At 46.7% G+C, this 8,608-nt stretch overlaps 1 pseudogene; it reads left to right on the plus strand.

Moving 5' to 3' along the window:
* Nucleotides 1-7,523: 7,523 nt before the first annotated feature.
* LOC144113301 (uncharacterized) lies at nt 7,524-8,277 on the plus strand (annotated as a pseudogene).
* Nucleotides 8,278-8,608: the final 331 nt, after the last annotated feature.

Below are 8,608 nucleotides of genomic sequence, written 5' to 3' on the forward strand. Positions count from 1 at the left end.
TCAATTCATAACATGCCAGGAACCTTAAGAGAGTCCCACAAAGGAGTGGGTTCCTCAGCAACGTCAAAATCGAAAGTTGCAGATGGCCACTTGTTGCACTCACCACTGTGCTAATTAAAACCGACGAATGAACGTCATCTTTTCACACAAAAGAAAACCGCCACTGCTGACCAAAAGCCAGTGCGAGCTCACTGACAACGCATTTCACACAGCTCACATTAACGCGGTATGCATCAAATGAACAGATGCATGCATTTCATTTCAGAACGCGGCATAATGATCAAGCGATTCTGAACAAAACGAGGGGTGTCACGCGAAATGCAACTTGGGATGAAAAAAAAATGTGCGAAAAAAAAAGTTCCACCATACGGGATCGGAACCCCTGCACCCCCCGTTGTATGTCGATTCTCCGGAGTGACGCGTTAGAGCACACGGCCACAGAACAGCGCGGAGTGATGCCACTCTCTTTATTTCTTTTTTCGCTGACTACTTCCATAGCCTTCACAGCGTTGCACTTGATGTTTGAAACGGTCGTCCAAGGCACGAGCCACCATGCTGGCTACCTAGGTAGTGTGTCGTAATTCAGCAGATAGAGCACATTTTCTTGATATTTACCAGAAATTTTTTGCGCGCTTCGCCACCCTTGCGCGCTCCTGCAATAATAAGGAATCGTGACTTCTGATGCTTTTAGGTAAATGCTCCATTGCATGAGAATTTTCTGCCAAATCTACATGGAAATCTTTGAGTTATGCCTAAGAGCAGCTTCTGCATATTATTAGTCTTTTCTGCTAGACTTCGCAGGCAAACCTTGGTTTTCGCGGCTGGTTGTGGCAGTTGAGCTTGTCCGACCTCCATAGTTTTGACGACATTTGCATTCAATTTTCATGTAGATTTTCGGCGAGATCGAACACAGAGGGCTTGAATTGTACCACTATACATTAGTCGATGTGCGTAGTGTATGCCGCTCCTGACTGGGGCGCCGCAGAAAGAAAAAGAAAGTTCTATTTATGCCGCCGCAGTGGCTGAGTGGTTATGGCGCTCGGCTGCCGTCCCGAAAGATGCGGGTTCGGTCCGGGACGCGGCGGTCGAATTTCGATGGAGGCGAAATTCTAGAGACCCGTGTACTGTGCGATGTCAGTGCACGTTAAAGAACCCCAGGTGGTCGAAATTTCCGGAGCCCTTCACTACGGCGTCCCTCATAGCCTGAGTGGCTTTGGGACGTTAAACTCTCATAAACCATAGACCATTTTCCATTTAAGTGGAATTGTCTGACTATGCATTGATCGATGTGCGTCCTGTATGCCGTCCATGAGTGGGGAGCCGCGATAAGAAAGGTATAGCGCTAACCGCATGAGGCCCCAATTCGCGGCGACACGCCGCGCGATAGCATCGCGCGATGTGGTGAGGGCCGCCGAGGCACTGTCGCTAATCGCGTCGCCCAGGTTCTGGGTTTGCAGAAAATTTCGCCCATCGCCCGGAAGTGCCGTGCGAGACTAGCCAATGACGGTAGGCCTTGCGGGTGCGTAACTTCCAATCCGTATTGCGCGCGAAAGTCGTTTTTTTTTTCAGCGGGCTTTCAGCGGAGCAACAGCCGACGCATCCCTCACCGTGGCAGCTGTGCAAGAATTTAATGAAAGGCTCATTAATGAAGTTCAAAAGTAAGGGGTGCTGTGGGATATGTCCTACACGCACTATAAGTCACAAGAGCGCCGAAATGTCGCCTGGCGCCTCATCGCATGCAGCGTCCCTCGGGCGCGCTTTTCTGCGTCACGTGACTTTGTGTAGTCGACTAAAACTAAAATCATTACCTAAATATACTTTTTCAACGTTGTTATTTTGTTTTATCTTGTATGAAGCCTAAAGAGCGTTGTTCTACGCGTTAATTGACGCAAAATGACTGAACGCTGAAGCTGCCGCAATCGAGCAACAACTGAAATCGCGCCGCTCCGACGCCGAGTCCCGTCGCTTCGTGCGGTTTGCGCCAGCGGCAGCGATGGGCGACGGCGGCGCCATCGCGCGACGTATCCGAAGGAATATCGCCACATGCGGTTACCGCTCTAGGCGGCAACCTTCATGATCGGCGTTCAGGAGGCGTCTCGATTGGGACGCGACAGCGTGTTGCAACGTTGCCAGGTGGTCCACGGAACGCCACCGCCCGTTCGGCGCGACGCCTTGCCCCTTGGACAATTTAAGGAAAAGAAATGACTCCTGTCTGACATGTCTCGGTGGACACCTGAGCCGCGCTGTAAGGGAAGGGATAAAGGAGGGAGTGAAAGAAGAAAGGAGGAAAGAGGTACCGTAGTGGAGGGCGTAGTGTCGTCATACAGAATAGCGCACATTTTCTCGGTATTCACCAGGAATTTTTAGCGCCCTTCGCCGTCCTTGTGCGCTCCTGGATTAATAAGGAATCGTGACTTGTGATGCTTTTAGGTAAATGATCCATTGCGTGAGAATTTTCTGCCGAATCTGCTTGGAAACTTTGAGTTATGCTAAGAGTAACTTGTGCATATTAGTAGTCTTTTCCTGCTAGACTTCGCAGGCAAAGCTTTCCCATTCTTGGCTTGTTGTGGCAGTTGTTTTCAGCTCATATTCCACCATTTTGACGACATTTTGAATTCTATCTGCATCTAGATTTTCGGCGAGATCTAACACGAAGGGCTTGAATTGCCCGACTATACATTATTTGAGGTGCGCAGTGTATGCCACCCCTAATTGGGGCGCCGCAAAAAGAAAAAGAAAGTTATCTTCCATTTAAGCGGAATTGTCCAACTACGCATTAATGGATGTGCGTCCTGTATGCCGCCCATGAGTGGGGCGCAGCGAAAACAAAGGTAGCTTATATTGGCGGTCAGTGCGTTCCGCGCTCGCGATAGGAAGTCCGCCAGCCCTGGCAGACGGCGGTTATATAAGGTACTCGTCAACTAATTGGCCATAGTGTATGTTACTCTATGAATGAGCGTTGCAGTCTATTGCTGAAGTTACTAGATGAAATACACCGTCGGCTGTAGAAAAGAGGTGTCCGCGTGAACTGTCAAACGTAAGTAGTATGTTAAAAACGTAAATGCAAAAGTTGATTAAGAAAACGTGTATTGAAATAAAAAGCAAAAATAAAAAATGCTGAGGTTAATATCTGGTTAACCGTAGTTGAATTGCGAAAGCTTCGTTTCCTCGATATGTCGTCTACGCAGCGTCTCATTCCGACGCTCTTGAGAACTCAAACCGGTCTTTTCCGCAGTTGAAGAGTCACACCGGGACGTGGCACGACTTCTAGCCACATTTTCGTTACGACGCTTCTCGAGTCGTGCGGCGCGTTCTGCTGGCGTCTCTTGTTTGTTGTCTCTTCCTCGCTTCGTTCTGTCGTTGCTGCGTCTGTTTCGAGCTCTCCATAACGACTACAACACACTTATGTTGCTGACAGGACGAATGGAAAGTGTACGGGCCTGCCTACTAACTCAAGCCGAGCCACGCTCGCTGCCGCGTGCAGAAAGCAAAAGAATGAAAGAAAAGACGCGCCACGCTAATATGCCCCGGGCCGATCCCGGAGGCAGTGCAATAGCGGGCCGTACCGCGCCAGAGTGCTTCAAGCGAAGCACAGCGCCATTATCCAAAAATGTTTAATATCTTAGGTCCAAGGACCATCTGCAGACATTAAATCAGGTATAAGGTTTGGTCTGCTGGCGAAAGCACAGCCTGAAGTTGAAAAATACACTAAGGCGAAGCCCATATATATATATATATATATATATATATATATTTATATATATATATATATATATATATATATATATATATATATATATAGTTCCCGCCCTCGCCGTTAGATGACGTTCTACGTCACGCTCGCGGTATTACAGGACGCGCTACGTCCGCCGCTATGGTCTATGGTCGAGGGTGGCGCTGGTGAACACTCTCATGGTTCGCGTGCACCAAATAAACATAAATACCCACGAGAGCAGCAGATTGGACAGCCGTCGCCGTAGCTCAGTTGGTAAGAGCACCGGACGCGATATTCGGAGGTCGTGGGTTCGGATCCCACCGGCGGCATGGTTGTTTTTTCTGATGCTTTATAAGTAATTTGCTTTAAGTGATTTATTAACCTAAGTAATATTATCCCACTGATAAGCACAACACACTAAAAAAATAATAACGTTCCTCTATGCACCTTGGTTTCGGTGACTGTTGGCTCCCTTCATAAGTTTGTCAAACGGGCCCCTCAGTTACTTAACCTTATATATATATATATATATATATATATATATATATATATATATATATATATATATACACACACACCCCGCGATGTGACACCTCCTTTCCTCCTACCCCAGCGGAGCACATCTGGTGGAGGCAGTGGCGACGGCAGCGGCGTCGTCGGCGGCGCCATCTGTTGGAGCGCGGCTGCGGCGTTGCTAGGCAACTGCGGCTCAAGGTTTGTTCGTCCGCCACGGAACACGCATACGGTTTAAGTGCGCGGCCAGCCGAAATGGCTCGCTGGCTGGCGCAGTAAATCATTAGCTTTAAAAAATGCATGCTTAAGCTTCGTGTTTAAGTGTGGGGCGCGACAGCGGCTCACAGTGATGCCAAGGGGTTCACGGGACGCCACCACCCGTTCGGTGCGATGCCTTGCCCGTTGCACAGTTCAAGGAAAAGAAATTACGCCTGTAGTGAAATACTGTTAGCATAATAAAGTTTGCGAGTTCGATACGTGCGTGCAGACGCGGGACGTGCTGACTGAGAATGATTGCAATTGTGTCGATTTTGGTGACTCTGGGATCCTTTCGATTGTGTAGTGTGTCCGCCTGGGCGACAATTGAGTAACACTGCCTCAAGTTGCATGTATCCGTTTTGAAGATGTTCGGGCCAGAGGCGTCTTCACAAAATTCTCGGCGAAGGCGGCGTGCACTGCCCCATTGCTATGGTGTAGTAGATTATTATACCAATGCCGGCCGTTGTCCAAACGCGCGGTGTCATTCTGTGCGTACAGGTGCGACCAGATTAGTTTAGAGCGCTCAAGGGGTGCAGTGCAAAATAAATGAGGTGAAATTCCAAAGCACATACCTTGCTTTCGAGCGCAGCCGATAAACTAACCGCAATGGCGCAAAAGCGCCTTGCCCTTAGCGATATATGTCGGGTTTAACGTCCCTTATCGGCACATGGGCTGTAAGAGAAAGCTTCAAAATAATTTATACCACTCTTTAACGCGGTTATTCAACATGCACCCACATGTTACAGCGCATGGGTGTTTTTGTATTTCGCCTCGCATCGAAATACGGCCGCCGTGGTCGGGATTCGACCATGCTGCTTTGGGATCAGTAGTTGAACGCCAAGGCACTGAGCCAACACGGTGGATTGCCCCTAGCGAAGCAGCTGTGTAAAGTTTTAGCTTAATTTGCTCTGCAACACACCGCTCGAGTGCTCTGCTCAAGTGAGCCGACCTCTGATCAAAGTTCGACCGTCATATAAATCCCAGTAAGGAAGCTGCTTAACAGCTCAAAAACTTCACAATTCCAATGCAGCCTGGTAAATGCCCCAATGAATTCGTTAGTTATGTCCTCGTTGCATTTGAGTCGCCGTATGCGAAACATTCAGGAAGTATAAACTGTGCAGGCACAAGTACGTACCTTGGCCCTAGCAAAGCAGCTGCATTAAAGCTCACTTCTTTACTACACAATACACTGCTCGAGCCTTCCAGAAAAGGTTGTTCATTACTGTATACTTCAAATATATAGCAAGCACAAATGGCTGCGCCAAACTCTGTTTACTACTTGCTATTCTCATTTGTATTCAACAAATTTTACTTCAGCAGTATATTGACTCCGACACCTAGGCTGGGGGCAATGTGTTATGGTATGTGGGGTTTAAAAAGGTGCACATGAACTATGACGGACATCATAGGGGAGGGCTTCGAATAGTTTCTACCACACGGATAAGGGGTAGTCATCTGTATTGTTTTGAGTTAGTCTCTTAAATGTGATGGAAAATTTGTTGTTTCCATGGTCGATGGCCATCATCTCCAATCACCATTTTTCCCACTTGAGAAAAGCCACAAGACATAAAAGTGATTGTTTTATTTCTCAGAGCTCAAGTGCCAATAAAAACGCCTGAAGAAAGCAGCTATACCTACAGAGAATCTTCCAAAACTATCAACACACGATGAAAACAAGGCTGCCCGCATCAAGGAGTGGTCGTCGGCTAAGCTTGCACGACGTGCCCGACGCTCTGCCCAGGTACCATATGTTTGTGTGGAGTATTGTTCCAAGCAAACAGTTGCACCGCACGATGATTCCTTTTATTACTGCAAATGTCCCAGGCTGAACCAGTCACACAGCCCTGTTCACCGTCACCCGAGAAAGCCGAGTTTTGTTCTGGCAAATCGGCTAGCACGAGCACGGTATTTACCATCATTCATCATCACCCTAACTTCACCCACTGCAGGACAAAGTCCTCTCTCATATTTCTCCAATTAACCCTGTCTTGTGTCAGCTGCAGCCATCTTACACCTGCAGACTTCATAATCTCGTCCACCCACCAGACTTTCTGCTGCCCCCTGCTTTGCTTGTTTTCTCTTGGAATTCAGCCAGTTGCCCTCCTTATTGACCATCAGATATCTCACCTTTGCATTACATGCCCTGCCAGTGCTCAGTGCTTCTTGCTTTTGACTAGAATATCATTAAAGCGTGTTTATTCCCTGTCCCACCCTGCTCTCATCCAGTCTCAGAACGCTACATTTATCATTTTGCTTTCCATACCTTGGTGCGTTAAGCTCAGCCTCTTTCAATAGCCTCAGTGTTTCTGCCCCATAGCAAGTACTAGCAACATACAGCAAGAGAAACTGGTAAACTGCCATTCACTATCTGAGAATACTTGCCAAATGCACTGCACCTCAATCCTATTGGCATGGGCAACTTGCCATTCATACTGTTTTACTTGTGAAGCAAATCACTTTATCTTAAGACCAAACTTTTCTTCCAGGACTCCAGTCTGACCTGGGGTTCCAGTTCCCCCATGGTTCTGTGCAACGGGGACACAGATATAGAGCACAGTTTCCCAATTTTTCTGAGCAGCGAAGACGCAGAGAATACAGTGGGTTCACAGTTCACTCGACACTCTATTTATTGATGCAATAACTACATGCATTAGCATGAACGCTACAACTGTCTTGTTTTCCAATGTGTAAATGTGTTTTGTAGAGCAAAACTTGCTTTACTAAGCGATGTAATTGCCACTTCTTTTTTCCAATAGGATTCTTCGTGCACAACTACAGTTCAAGCGACACAATTTCTGACCAAGCACTCGGAGCAAGAAAGAGATATAGCAGGCATCCTCCTGGAATTAGGCTCACTTAAGCGCTGTACAGAAAACAAAGCAGTGCAAGTGAAATCTGAAGGATTTCCAAAAAGGTTTGCAGACATGATAAGTGACAAAAATGTAACTACATTCACAGGGCTGCCGTCAGGAGCAGTTCTGAACGCACTCGTAGAGTGCTACAAAAAGTTACGCCCACTGTCTGGTCGACAGCACATGTCAGCAAAAGATAGGATTGTTTTAACGTTGATGAAGTTAAAACATAATATATCAACCGCCCTCCTCAGGCATTTGTTTGACTCCAGAATAACAACATGCAGCAGCATCATTGCAGAAACAGTGCAGGTATTGTCTGAAGTTCTAAAATCTGTTGTCATGCTCCCCTCAAAAGAGGAAATTATTGAACACTTGCCAAAGCAATTTAAGCAGTTCAGTAATGTAAGAGTTGTTGTCGACTGCACGTAGATAGCTTTGGGGCTGACCAACTGTTTGCAGTGTGCACTGAGAGTGTATTCACACTACAAGAGAGGATTTACAGCTAAGTACATAGTAGCTGTCACTCCAGCTGGCATGATTGCTTATATAAGCGAAGGCTATGGGGGACGCGCATCCGACAAGGCCATATTCGAACAAAGTGGCCTGATTGATGCACTTGAGTGAATATCAGATGCAATAATGGCTGATCGTCGGTTTTTAATCGACGAAATTTGTGCACACTATCTCATTGACCTTATCCGGCCTCCGTTCAAGAAACAAAAGAAGCAGCTATCTAAAGGGGAAGCTCTTCGAACCCCGACAATTGCTTCGGCCAGGGTGCATGTCGAACGTGCAATCCAACTGATGAAAACGTTTAAGATCCTGGCAACAAAAGTGCCGTGGAACACGGTTGAGCAATTGGGCGTCATCTTCATGATCATTGCCGGTATAACAAACCTTTCATCCCCAATTATTGCTGCACATCGTTTCTTGTGAGATACTGCAATTGTGTATAAATTTTTGAAGTTGTATGTGAATGCTTAATGTAAGAAAATGGAAAAATTGCTTCAAGCTCATAGTTTTTCAGCGCAACGGCACATAGTCAAAGAAAAGAAGGATAAGAAGAAGGACGAACACAGCGCTGTGTTCGTCCTTCTTTTCTTATTTTTCTTTGGCTGTGTGCTGTTGCGCTGAAAAACTATGAGCTTGAATCAAGAATACTACCAACTAGCCCAAGAACTAACTCTACTGTAGAAAAAGTTGCTCTTATTGAATAAATGTGCCTGCATACAACTGACAAACTTATTTCATTTATGGTGCAAGGAAC

The sequence above is a fragment of the Amblyomma americanum genome, chromosome 1 (assembly GCF_052857255.1).
Source record: "Amblyomma americanum isolate KBUSLIRL-KWMA chromosome 1, ASM5285725v1, whole genome shotgun sequence".
NCBI classification, from domain to species: domain Eukaryota; kingdom Metazoa; phylum Arthropoda; class Arachnida; order Ixodida; family Ixodidae; genus Amblyomma; species Amblyomma americanum.